General features: G+C 55.4%; 1 long non-coding RNA gene across 2 annotated transcripts in view; it reads left to right on the forward strand.

The window, feature by feature from the left end:
• The window catches only part of LOC132207867 (uncharacterized), a 519,454-nt gene that overhangs the window by 439,205 nt on the left and 66,866 nt on the right, over positions 1-13,383 (forward strand). For both annotated transcript variants that reach the window (XR_009443926.1, XR_009443928.1), the window contains exon 13: positions 7,920-8,084. This is a non-coding gene — a long non-coding RNA (uncharacterized LOC132207867). The remainder of the gene's footprint in view (positions 1-7,919; positions 8,085-13,383) is intronic.

The raw sequence follows: 13,383 nt of genomic DNA on the forward strand, positions 1-13,383 counted from the left end.
GACAGGGACTTGCCCTCGCAGCCCTGACCCGCTCACTGCGACTTGACCCTTGCAGTCCTGTCCCGCTGACAGGAACTGGCCCCCGCAGCCCTGACCCGCTGACAGCGACTGGCCCCCGCAGCCCTGACCCGCTGACAGGGACTGGCCCCCGCAGCCGTGACCCGCTCACAGGGACTGGTCCCCGCAACCCTGACCCGCTCAATGCGACATTGCCACCCGCACCCCAGACCTGCTCACTGCGACTTGCCTCCCGCAGCCCTGACCCGCTATGAGGGCCTGCCCCTGCAGCCCTGACCCGCTCGCAGGGAATGGCCCCCGCAGCCCTGACCCGCTCTCTGCAACTTGACCCCCGCGGACCTGACCCGCTCACAGGGACTTGCCCCTTGCAGTCCTGACCCTCGCACTGCGACCTGCTCCCCGCAGTCCTGACCCGCTCACAGTGACCTGCCCCTTGCAGTCCTGTCCCGCTGACAGGGACTTGCCCCGGCAGCCCTGACCCGCTCAGAGGTACTGGCCCCCGCAGCCCTGACCCACTCACAGGGACTGGCCCCCGCAGCCCTGACCCGCTCTCTGCGACTTGCCCCACGCATCCCTGAGCCGCTCACTGCGACTTGCCCCCCAAAGCCCTGACCCGCTCACAGGGACTTGCCCCTTGCAGTCCTGACCCGCTCACTGCCACCTGCCCCCGCAGTCCTGTCCCGCTGAAAGGGACATGCCCATTGCAGTCCTGACCCGCTCACTGCGACCTGCCCCCCCCGCAGTCCTGACCCGCTCACTGCGACACTGCCCCCCGCACCCCTGACCCGCTCACTGCGAATGGCCCCCCGCAGCCCTGACCCGCTCACTGCGACCTGCCCCCCGCAGCCCTGACCCGCTCACTGCGACACTGACCCCCGCAGTCCTCACCCGCTCAGGGGGACCGGCCCCTCGCAGCCCTCACCCGCTCACGCAAACCGGCACCCCGCAGCACTGACCCGCTCACTGCCACCTGCCCCTTGCAGTCCTGTCCCGGTGACAGGGACTGGCCCCTGCAGCCCTGATCCGCTCACAGGAACTGGCCCCCCGCAGCCCTGACCCGCTCACTGCGACCTGCCCCCCGCAGCCCTGACCCGCTCACTGCGACTTCCCCCCGCAGACCTGACCCGGTGACAGGGACTGGCCCCCGCAGCCCTGTCCAGCTCACAGGGACTGGCCCCCACAGCCCTGACCCGCTCACTGCGACTTGCCCCCCGCAGTCCTGTCCCGCTCACTGCGAATGGCCCCCTGCAGCCCTGACCCGCTCACTGCGAACTACCCCCCGCAGCCCTGACCCGCTCACTGCGACACTGCCCCCGACAGCCCTGATCCGCTCACTGCGACTTGGCCCCGCAGCTCTGACCCGCTCAGAGGGACTGGCCCCCACCGCGCCGACCCGCTCACATGGACTGGCCCCCGCAGCCGTGACCCGCTCACTGCGACTTGTTGCCCACAGACCTGACCCGCTCAGTGCCATTTGCCCTCCGCGGTCCTGACCCGCTCACTGCGACACTGCCACCCGCAGCCCTGACCCGCTCACTGCGACCTGCCCCCCGCAGCCCTGACCCGCTCACTGCGACACTGCCCCCCCGAGCCCTGACCCGCTCGCAGGGACTGGCCGCCGCAGCCCTGACTCGCTCACAGGTACTGACCCCCCGCAGCCCTGACCCGCTCAATGCTACCCAGCCTCCCGCAGCCCTGACCCGCTCACTGCGACTTGCCCCCCGCAGCCCTGACCCGCTCAGAGGGCCTGCCCCCGCAGCCCTGACCTGCTCGCTGCGACACTGCACCCCGCAGCCCTGACCCCCTCACTGCGACTTGCCCCCCGCAGTCCTGTCCCGCTGACAGGGACTTGCCCCTGCAGCCCTGTCCCGCTTACTGCGACTTTCCCCCCGCAGCCCTGTCCCGCTGACTGCGACTTGCTCCCCGCAGCCCTGACCCCTCACTGCGACTTGCCCCCCGCAGACCTGACCCGCTCAGGGGCACTGGCCCCCGCAGCCCTGACCCGCTCACTGCGACTTGCCCCCCGCGGCCCTGACCCGCTCAGACGGCCTGCCCCTCGCAGCCCTGACCCGCTCACAGGGCTTGGCCCTCCGCAGCCCTGACCCGGTGACAGGGACTGGCCCCCACAGCCCTGACCCGCTCACTGCCGCTTGCCCCCCACAGTCCTGTCCCGCTGACAGGGACCTGCCCCTTGCAGTCCTGTCCCGCTGACAGGGACTTGCACCCGCTGCCCTGACCCGCTCTCTGCGACTGGCCCCCCGCAGCCCTGACCCGCTCACTGCGACTTGCCCCCCGCAGCCCTGACCCGCTCACTGTGACTTGCCCCCCGCAGACCTGACCCGCTCACTGCGACTTGCCCCCCGCAGTCCTGTCCCGCTGACAGGGACCTGCCCCTTGCAGTCCTGTCCCGCTGACAGGGACTTGCACCCGCTGCCCTGACCCGCTCACTGCGACTTGCCCCCCGCAGACCTGACCCGCTCAGGGGCACTGGCCCCCGCAGCCCTGACCCGCTCACTGCGACTTGCCCCCCGCAGCCCTGACCCGCTCAGACGGCCTGCCCCTCGCAGCCCTGACCCGCTCACAGGGCTTGGCCCTCCGCAGCCCTGACCCGGTGACAGGGACTGACCCCCGCAGCCCTGACCCGCTCACTGCGACTTGCCCCTCGCAGCCCTGACCCGCTCACAGGGATTGGCCCTCCTCAGCCCTGACCCGGTGACAGGGACTGGCCCCCACAGCCCTGACCCGCTCACTGCGACTTGCCCCCCGCAGTCCTGTCCCGCTGACAGGGACCTGCCCCTTGCAGTCCTGTCCCGCTGACAGGGACTTGCACCTGCTGCCCTGACCCGCTCACTGCGACTTGTCCCCCGCAGCCCTGACCCGCTCTCTGCGACAAGCCCCCCGCAGCCCTGACCCGCTCAGGGGGACCGGCCCCCCACAGCCCTGACCCGCTCAGGGGGACCGGTCCCCCGCAGCCCTGACCCGCTGATAGGGGCTGGCCCCCGCAGCCCTCAGCAGCTCACAGGGACTGGCCCCCCGCAGACCTGACCCGCTCACTGCAACTGGCCCCCCGCAGCCCTGACCCGCTCACTGCGACTTGCCCCCCGCAGTCCTGTTCCGCTGACAGGGACTTGCCCCCGCAGCCCTGACCCACTCACTGCGAGTTGCCGCCCGCAGCCCTGACCCGCTCACCGGGACTGACCCCCGCATCCCTGACCCGCTTACCGGGACTGGCCCCCCGCAGCCCTGACCCCCTCACTGCGACTTGACCCCCTCACTGCGACTTGACCCCCGCAGTCCTGTCCCGCTGACAGGGACTTGCCCCTGCAGCCCTGTCCCGCTTACTGCGACTTGGCCCCCGCAGTCCTGTCCCGCTGACAGGGACTTGCCCCCGCAGCCCTGACCCCTCACTGCGACTTGCCCCCCACAGACCTGACCCGCTCAGGGGGACTGGCCCCCGCAGCCCTGACCCGCTCACTGCGACTTGCCCCCCGCAGCCCTGACCCGCTCACAGGGACTGGCCCGCGCAGCTGTGACCCGCTCACAGGCACTGGCCCCCGCAGCCCTAACCCGCTCACAGGGACTGGCCCCCCGCAGTCCTGTTCCGCTGACAGGGACTTGCCCCCGCAGCCCTGACCCATTCACTGAGAGTTGCCCCCCGCAGCCCTGACCCGCTCACAGGGACTGACCCCCGCAGCCCTGACCCGCTCACTGCGACTTGCCCCTCGCAGCCCTGACCCGCTCACAGGGATTGGCCCTCCTCAACCCTGACCCGGTGACAGGGACTGGCCCCCACAGCCCTGACCCGCTCACTGCCGCTTGCCCCCCGCAGTCCTGTCCCGCTGACAGGGACCTGCCCCTTGCAGTCCTCTCCCGCTGACAGGGACTTGCCCCCCGCAGCCCTGACCCGCTCACTGCGACTTGTCCCCCGCAGCCCTGACCCGCTCACTGCGACACTGCCCCCCCCAGCCCTGACCCGCTCGCAGGGACTGGCCGCCGCAGCCCTGACTCGCTCACAGGTACTGACCCCCCGCAGCCCTGACCCGCTCAATGCTACCCAGCCTCCCGCAGCCCTGACCCGCTCACTGCGACTTGCCCCCTGCAGTCCTGTCCTGCTGACAGGGACTGGTACCCGCAGCCCTGACCCGCTCAGAGGGACTGGACCCCCGCAGCCCTGACCCGCTCACTGCGACTGGCCCCCCGCACCCCTGACCCGCTCACTGTGACTTGCTCCCCGCACCCCTGACCCGCTCACTGTGACTTGCCCCCCACAGCCCTGACCCGCTCACTTCGACTTGCCCCCCGCAGAGCTGACCCGCTCACTGCGACACTGCCCTCCTCAGCCCTGAACCGCTCACTGTTACTTGCCCCGCGCAGCTCTGACCCACTCAGAGGGACTGGCCCATGCTGCGCTGACCCGCTTACATGGACTGGCCCCCGCAGCCCTGACCCGCTCACTGCGACACTGCCCCTAGCAGCCCTGACCCGCTCACTGCGACTTGCCCCACGCAGCCCTGACCCGCTCACACGGACTGGCCCACGCAGCCCTGACCCGCTCACAGGGACTGGCCCCCCGCAGCCCTGACCCGCTCACGGGGACCGGCCCCCCTGCAGTCCTGTCCCACTGACATGGACATGCCCCCGCAGCCCTGACCCGCTCACTGCGACTTGCCCTCCGCAGTCCTGACCTGCTCACTGCGACTTGCCCCCCGCAGCCCTGACCCGCTCACTGCGACACTGCCCCCCGCAGCCCTGACCCGCTCACAGGGACTGGCCCCCCGCAGCCCTGACCCGCTCACTGCGACTTGCCCCCCGCAGCCCTGACCCGCTCACAGGGACTGGCCCACCGCAGCTCTGACCCGCTGACAGGGTCTGGCCCCCGCAGCCCTGACCTGCTCACAGGGACTGGCCCCCCGCAGTCCTGACCTGCTCACTGCGACTTGCCCCCCGCAGCCCTGACCCGCTCACTGCGACACTGCCCCCCGCAGCCCTGACCCGCTCACAGGGACTGGCCCCCCGCAGCCCTGACCCGTTCACTGCGACACTGCCCCCGCAGCCCTGACCCACTCACTGCCACTGGCCCCCCACAGCCCTGACCCGCTCACTCCGACTTGCCCCCGCAGCCCTGACCCGCACACTGCGACTTGCCCCCCGCAGCCCTGTCCCACTGTCAGGGACTTGCCCCCCGCAGCCCTGACCCGCTCACTGCGACACTGCCCCCGCAGCCCTGACCCGCTCACTGCGACACTGCCCCTTGCACCCCTGACCCGCTCTCTGCGACTTGCCCCCCGCACCCCTGACCCGCTGACAGGGACTTGTCCCCGCAGCCCTGACCCGCTCACTGCGACTGGCCCCCCGCTGATCGAAGTAATTGAAATGGAGATGCCAGGCCAGATGATGATTTGTACCTATATGACGGGGGAGTGGTCAGGCCCCAGACTCCAGCTTATGGTTGATGAACTGGAATCTCAGTTTTGACCAATCAACAAATCATGTGGGGCAGAGTTACCAGGGAATGCTGTGCTTCAGGAGGCAGTCACACACCTTAGATTAACTAGCTGAAACTCGGTCAGTGGCCAATGACAAAGATCAGGGCAGGTGGAAGGATCCAGGATGTAGTGCAGAAGGAACCTTGGCCTTTGATCTTATCGAACAGGTTTGAGATTCTTTCTTCGTGTGTGGATGAGAGTGCAGGGTATAGGGAAGATGAGTAAACTGACTGTAGCACTTTGGTACAGGGGGGACATTCAGGAGGGGATAAAAAGTGAAATGTAGTTATAATCAGAGGTAGTATAGTTAGGAGAATGAACACTGTTCGTTGTGACCAGGATCGGGAGTCTCGAAAGTAGTGTTGCCTGCCTGGTGCCCAGGTTCAGAATATTCCATCTCGGCTACAAAGGAACTTGAAGTGGGAGGAGTAGAAATCCAGCTATCGTGGTCCACACAGGTACCATTGATATGGAAGAAAGAGGAAAGAGGTTCTGCTGAGGGATTATGAGCACCGAGGTGCTGAGGTGAGAAAGCAGAACCAGAATGGTAATAATCTCTGGATTATTATCTGAGCAATTTGGCACGGTGTGAACATAATTATAGATGTACATTGTTCAAATGGTGGCATGGCAGAAATGTGTTTGAATTCATGGGACATTGGCATCGGTATGGGGAAGGAGGGAGTCGTTCTGGTGTTATAGGCTCAACGAGAATCATATTGGGACAAGTATCCTCGCAAAATACAGAGCTAGGTCTGGGGCTAGGGCGCTAAAATAAAATGTCTGGAGTGGGTGAGCTCAGTTGCATGGAAAATTGTGGAAAAAGTTAGAAGCTGGTAAGTGCTCAGCAAAGTTTCCAGAGCAAGTAATAGGACAAAAAGTATGGAAATGGTCAGGAGTCTCACTTCAGCTGCAGCAGATAAGAAGGGTGGCTGTAAATGCCAGACTGAAGATCTTGTATTGAATTGCAGGGAGTGTATGAAACAAAGTGAATGAGTTTGTGGTGCAGATTGAAATTGACAGATACATCACTCTGGGTATCACAGAGAGGTGTTTGTTAGGGGATAAGTGTTGGGAACGAAATAGCCAATGATTCATGTCCGATAGAAAGAACAGGCAAATGGACAGAGATAACAAAGTGTGGAGCTGGATGAGCACAGCAGGCCAAGCAGCATCTCAGGAGCGTAAAAGCTGACGTTTTGTCAGGCAGCATCAGAGGCTGAGGAAAGTTGAGGTTTTGGGTCAGGACCCTTCCTGAGAAATGGAGGGTGGAAGGGAGCTCAGAAACAAATAGCGTGGAGGGGGAGGAAGTGCTGGGGAAGGTAGGTTGGATGGTAATAAGTGAGTACTATCCAGATTGGAACAGATTTTCCCCAGGGGGGAATTAGTACGAATTCCAAATCACTCTCAAAATCTTAGTGACTGTTAACGTTGATGTTTTTTGTCTGTGTGTTTCAGTAATTGCATGACAGTTGAATGGTTCGTTGAGAGTGAGGAACCTATGGACTCTCACACACCAAGATGGAATTTAGTTCGAAGAGTGACTTCAAAATAGTTGCTTGCTTTTAAAATCTTGACCGTTTTTGCTGTCCAGTTGAATGAATTTGGCTTCATACTGCTTCAATAGGAATTAGTGTTTAATAGGAACATATTTGTGAAACTTACAGTTCCGCAAGTTTTAGCATAAACTGGTGCAGCCTTTCGGTGCTTGCAAAAAGGCTCACTTGTCCGTTAATACCGAAGGAAAATTCGAATTTAAAAGTAAGTTCACCCGGTGTCAGGGAATTAAATGTTAATGTTGACTCGAATATAATTTTTTAAAAAGTCATATATTTGTGTAACACTGAACTCAAATTAAAATTTCGATTTGCTGGTTTTACGTTGGATTCATTTTAAATGAGGGTGAAGATCACTTTAAATCCAGCATATTTGTTAAGAAAAGAAATAGCATGTCAAATAAAATTAACTGCATGACTCTTCATAGCCCTATATGTAGAATTTCATTCCGAACTATGAGACAGTTGTGACCCCATACTACCTCAGTGCTCATGGCAAGAGCAAGACTCCTGTTTGACGTGCTGTGCACTGCATGGAATGGCGGCAACATCAGATTCATTTATGCTTGAGAATCAAAAGAATATGACGATAAGATTTAAAATCAAAATCTCATTGAACACTTCAAGGAACGTATTACAGGAAGAAGGGGAAAGCATGTATGACTAATAGAAGGTGGTGGCGCAGATCAAATAGACCTGTGTGCTAAAACTTAACACAAATTTCACATTGAATGGAACAGTTCAAACAGGCTGGAGGAAGCAGACATGCCAGCCCAAACTTTTTGAATTTGAGCATTCTGTTCGTAAACATCAGCAAAATTGTGGGAAACATGTTTATTCTTTCTCTTTTATTGCACAGAACCATACGATGAGACTGTTTTGATGAGGAATTGAAAGATTATGTGTCCCATCCATTTGACTCACAGTTTGGTACCATAGGTTGGTACGATCTTCGTTGGAGAAGGAAAAGGGATGTTCCAGATACAGAAAATCGTCAAACCATTTACGACAAAGTCCGTTTCTGGTTAGTTTTAATTAATGCAGTTAACATTTTTAGCTCGACATGATTGCACAATGGAGTCAATAAGAAAATTCCATCTGATATTCCACATAAATTTTAAGTGGATATTAAAGCAGCTCATTTCTTTTTCACACTGTCTGCTGCTTTTCAGAATGGTTGTCTTATTGTCAAAACGTTTAGCTTTGACTCCATGGCTGCTTCCATTAGCTCACATTGAAACACATGTTTCTTCAGCCAAAAATGCACGTTTACCCGGTGTAGCTTGACTGACCTTCCCCTGTGGTCGTTCCCCTGAAATCCCCTGCGGTCGCTCCCCTGAAAAACAACTATACCATTTTGGATACTGTTCCGGGGGACGAGTTGGCAGTGGGTATGCAGTAGGGTGCAGGTCTCTGGCACAGAGTCTGTCCCTCTTGCATAGAAGGGAAGCGGGGATAGGAAGAGAGTGATAGTCATTGGGGACTCAATAGTTAGAGGGACTGATAGAAGATTTGCCGGGAACGAAAGAGACTCACGATTGGTGTGTTGCCTACCAGGTGCCAGGGTCTGTGATGTCTCGGATCATGTGTTTAGGGTCCTGAGGGGAGAGGTTGACCAGCCCCAAGTCGTGGGACACGTAGGCACCAACGACATAGGTAGAAAGAGGGATAGGGATGTCAGGCAGGATTTCAGGGAGCGAGGGTGGAAGTTGAGAGCGAGAACAAACAGAGTGGTCGTCACTAGTTTGTCACCGTACCACGTGATAGCGAGGCAAAGAACAGGGAGAGATTTCAGCTGAAGACGTGGCTGCAGGGATGGTGCAGGTGGGAGGGCTTCAGGTACATGGACAATTGGGGTTCATTCTGGGGAAGGTGGGACCTGGACAAACAGGACGATATCCACTTGAACCAGAGGGGCACTAATATCCTGGGTGGGAAATTGGCCTGTGCCATTCGGTTGGATTTAAACGAGCTCAGAAGGGGGATGGGAAACTGAGGTGTAGTCCCAGTACACAGGAGGATGAGCGTAGGGAGGACATGGTCAGGACCTCACTGTCACAGAAGTGTGCTGGCAGACAGCAAGCTGGATTGAAGTGTGACGACTTTAATGCCGGGAGTATCCGGAATAATGTAGGTGAGCTTGCAGCTTGGATAGGTACCACGGACTTCGATGTTGTGGCCATTTCGGAGACATGGATAGAGCAGGGTCAGGAATGGATGTTGCAGGTTCTCGTGTTTAGATCTTTCATTAAGGTCTGGGAAGGTGGTAAAAGAGGGGGAGGTGTGGCTTTGTTGGTCAAGGACAGTATAACGGCGGCTGAAAGAACCTTTGAGGACTCGTCTACTGAGGCGGTATGGGCTGATGTTGCCAAGGAACGTTTGTCGACTGAGTCAGTGTGGGTGGAAGTTCGGAACAACAAGGCAGCAGTCACCTCACTGGAGGTTTTCTACGGACCCCAAATAGCAGTTGCGAGATCGAAGAACTCATTGGCCGGCAGATTGTTGGAAAGTGCAAACGTAGCAGGGTTGTTGTTGTGGGTGACTTCAACTTTCCCAATATAGATTGAAACCTCCTCAGTGCAGATGGTTTGGATGGAGCCGTTTTTGTCAGGTGTGTTCAGGAGGGTTTCCTGACTCAGTATGTGGACAGGCCGACGAGGCGGGAGGCCATTTTGGATTTGGTGCTCGGCGATGAGCCAGGACAGGTGTCAGATCTCGTGGTGGGAGAACACTTTGGCGACAGTGACCGCAAGAGCCTCCCGTTTACCATAGCCATGGAAAGGGAAAGGAGCAGTTACCAGGGGAAGATATTTCACTGGGGTCAAGGAAATTATGATACTATCAGACAGGAGTTGGGAAGTACAGATTGGGAGCAATTGTTCCACAGAAAGGGCGCGGCAGACATGTGGAGGCTGTTCAAGGAGCAGTTGTTGCGAGTGATGTATAAATTTGTTCCTCTGAGACAGGGTAGAAGGGGTAAGATTAAGGAGCCTTGGATGACGGGTACAGAGGTGCTTCTTGTCAAAAAGAAAAGGCAGCGTACGTAAGGTGGAGGAAGTGAGGGTCTAGCACAGCTTTAGAGTATTACAGGCCTGCTCGGAAGGAGCTCAAAAGATATTGCCTGTACAATTGTGACCTGTTACAACCTTTGTGTCCACGCTTGCTCATTCAATGGTGTCAAGATGCCAGCAGTGAGTGTACCTTCTCCATCCCCGAATGCTGTCAGCTCACATAAGACATAGTCCTTACTTAAAATCTTCTGATCAACCAAAGTTCATTGTAATGGACATTTTAGTTATCTGTCATGAAACGAAAACTGATTCTGACTGGCATGACCTGCAGTGCAAATGAATATCATCTGCGAAACGAGATTCCTTATGGGCTTGCAGCCGCTACAAATAATTGCTTTTCAAAGACGTTGCACACATACATTTTTTTCTCCTATTACCTTAGATTATTTTTTTGTTTATGCATGTTGTGTGGGATTCCAGTCAGGCCCATAAACACAGGTTGATGCAGTCACTGTTACAACAGGGTATTGAAGGAGAATTTGTGATCTTTGGAGTTTCATTCCAGTGTATGAAGGAGTGCATCATCAAGCCACTTCAGAGCACTACTGGCGACAAATTGTTGCAAGTTTTCAAGTGTTACCGATGGTCACATAAAATATGGCCTTTTTGTTGTTGCGCTATTCATCTTAGCTGCACCATATCTAGTATTTCGGCTTGGAAACTATTTCAATTTTTTTGATTGACTTATTCAAAATCATTTCTGATTGTTGTCATGATATCTACAATATGTTATTTTGATTGGAAATAGAGGATTGGATCTGTCTTAATGGAAATAATGTATGCGCTTATAAAACCCCTTCTGGGCAAGATAGTTGCTCACTGGTTAGAGCTGCTCATGCACTGGGGAGCCAGTTGAGATTCCAGTCTTGGGTAACTATCTGTGTGGAATTGACACGTCCTCCCCGCGTCTGCGAGAGGCTTCTGCCAGGTGCTGCAGTTTCCTCCCATTGTTCAAAGATGTGCAGGTCCTTATATGTGATTTGTGAAGCATTTCTTAAATGTTTCAATCCTGCCAGCATCCAGTGCCTTGGACAAAATAACTGGAGATGAATAAAAGATACTGTGCCTTTTGACACCATTTCCTGCTGGATTTTCATCAATCCTGCTTTATATCGGTGACAACTTCCATGACCTCTTTTGATGCTATGTCTGAATTGACAGTCTAGTTCCAAATATTTGTTGTGCAGTATTTCAAGGTCTCTGTTCCAGCATACCCATGAATGTCCACTTCAAAAGATACTTCCATATCATAGAATCCCTCCAGTGTGGAAACAAGCCCCTTTTGACCCAAGAAGTCCACAGCCACCCTCCAAAGAGCATCTCACCCTGACTCATCCCCCGACCCTTTCCTCAGTAACCCTACATTTCCCATGACTAACACACCTAATCTGCACATCCCTAAACACAATGGGCAAGTTTGGCATGGCCCATACACCTAGCCTGCACATCTTTGGACTGTGGGAGGAAACCAGAGCACTCAGCAGGAACCCATGCAGGCATGGGCAGAATGTACAAACTCCGCACAGAAGATCGCCCAACGGTGGGATCGAACCTGGGTCCCTGGCGCTGTGAGTCAGCAGTGCTAACCACTGAGCCACCGTGCTGCCCTTGGAGTTAGACAGAGCTTGCTTGTTCCTGGGTGGCCTCAAAATGCCAACCTCCACTTCGTGGCAAAAGTGCTGACCAACTGCACTCATCTTCACTGGCTTTTGCTTTGTATCATTGAATTCAATTCTTCAAACTCTATGATAAATATTTAAATTTCCATTGATATGTGAGCGTTGTTTTTAGTACGCAGTATTGGTTTATTATGTTTCATTGGTACATAATGAATATTGTATGTATATGCAAATGGGCAAGTTGGTAACGATGCAGTCCACAGACCTGGAGGATAATAACACTGTCCTTCAATCGCCCACAATGCCCTCTGCAAATTGGTAGAAAACAAAAATTTCTATAAAATTCATCTCCTCCCGTCAGTCGATCAAAATTAATTCAGGATTTTGTACAGACCAATAACCGTAAGATTACACGAGCCTAAACAAAACTACTGGCTCATATTAGTTCAGTAAAGTGAAAGGGCAACAATAGAGGCAGTAGGAACTGCAGATGCTGGAGAATCTGAGATAAGAAGGTGTAAAGCTGGATGAACACAGCAGGCCAAGCAGTATCATCCAGCTCTACACCTTGTTATCTCAGATTCTCCAGCGCCAATTTTCTGAAGTAGGGTCTCGTCCCGAAACATCAGCTTTCTTGCTTCTCTGATGCTGCTTGGCCTGCTGTGTTCATCCAGCTCTCCACCTTGGGCAACAATAGAGTATGCTTTAAGTCACTAGATATGTTACGTGGGTTTGTCTTCCTTAGGGTGGAGTTAGTGGAACTGAAAAAGATGTCTCCCTCACAGTGTTTGTGACAAAAAATTGCATCGTTCCTTGGCGGCCTTTCAACAGAATATTCAGAGATTTCCCGAGTGGGAAGAATGTAACTTCTTTTACTTCTCTTTATCTCACTTTTTCCAACAATTGGAAAATAGATTTTAGAAATAACGTCGAGCTGATGAAGTGTGAAAAGAAAAATAATTCCAAGCAGTGGTGGGAGTTGGTCAGTGAGGTGGGAAGAGTGGATAGGTGGGAGAGAAGGCGGACAGGTCATTGAGGCGGGGATGAGGGGAGGAACTAGTCTTGGGATGAGGCTGGCGGGTGGGGAGATTTTGAGGGTGGCCAAGTCCATATTGAGGCTATTGAGTTGGAAGCTCCCGAGGCAGAATATGGGGTGCTGCTCCTCCAGTTTCTGGGTGGTTTGGTTGTGACACTGGAAGAGGCCCAGGATGGACATGTCATTCAGGGAGTGGGAGGGGGAGTTGAAGTGATGCAATGATTTGGATATGAAAATAGAAGGTGTGTTTAATAAGTTTCCCAATGATTGAAGGTGTAGTAGCCAGCCAAGAAGGTCACCTCCGAATATAATGGGACATTGACAAGGGCGAATAAACTGAGGAATGGCAGATGGTGTTGAGGTTAGCTAAATGTGAGGTGCTACATTTTGGAAAGGCAAATCAGGGCAGCACGTTTACACTGAAGGTTGTGGGGAGTGTTGCTTAATAAAGAGACGCTGGAATGCAGTTTCGTAGTTCCATCAAAGTACAGCCACCGGTAGAAAGGATATGAAGGAGATATTTGGTGTGCTCGCCTTTATTCGTCAGTGCATGGAGTATAGGAGTTGGGAGATCACTTAGCAGCCATGTAGGACGTT

Source organism: Stegostoma tigrinum, unplaced genomic scaffold (genome assembly GCF_030684315.1).
Source record: "Stegostoma tigrinum isolate sSteTig4 unplaced genomic scaffold, sSteTig4.hap1 scaffold_186, whole genome shotgun sequence".
Classification (NCBI taxonomy): domain Eukaryota; kingdom Metazoa; phylum Chordata; class Chondrichthyes; order Orectolobiformes; family Stegostomatidae; genus Stegostoma; species Stegostoma tigrinum.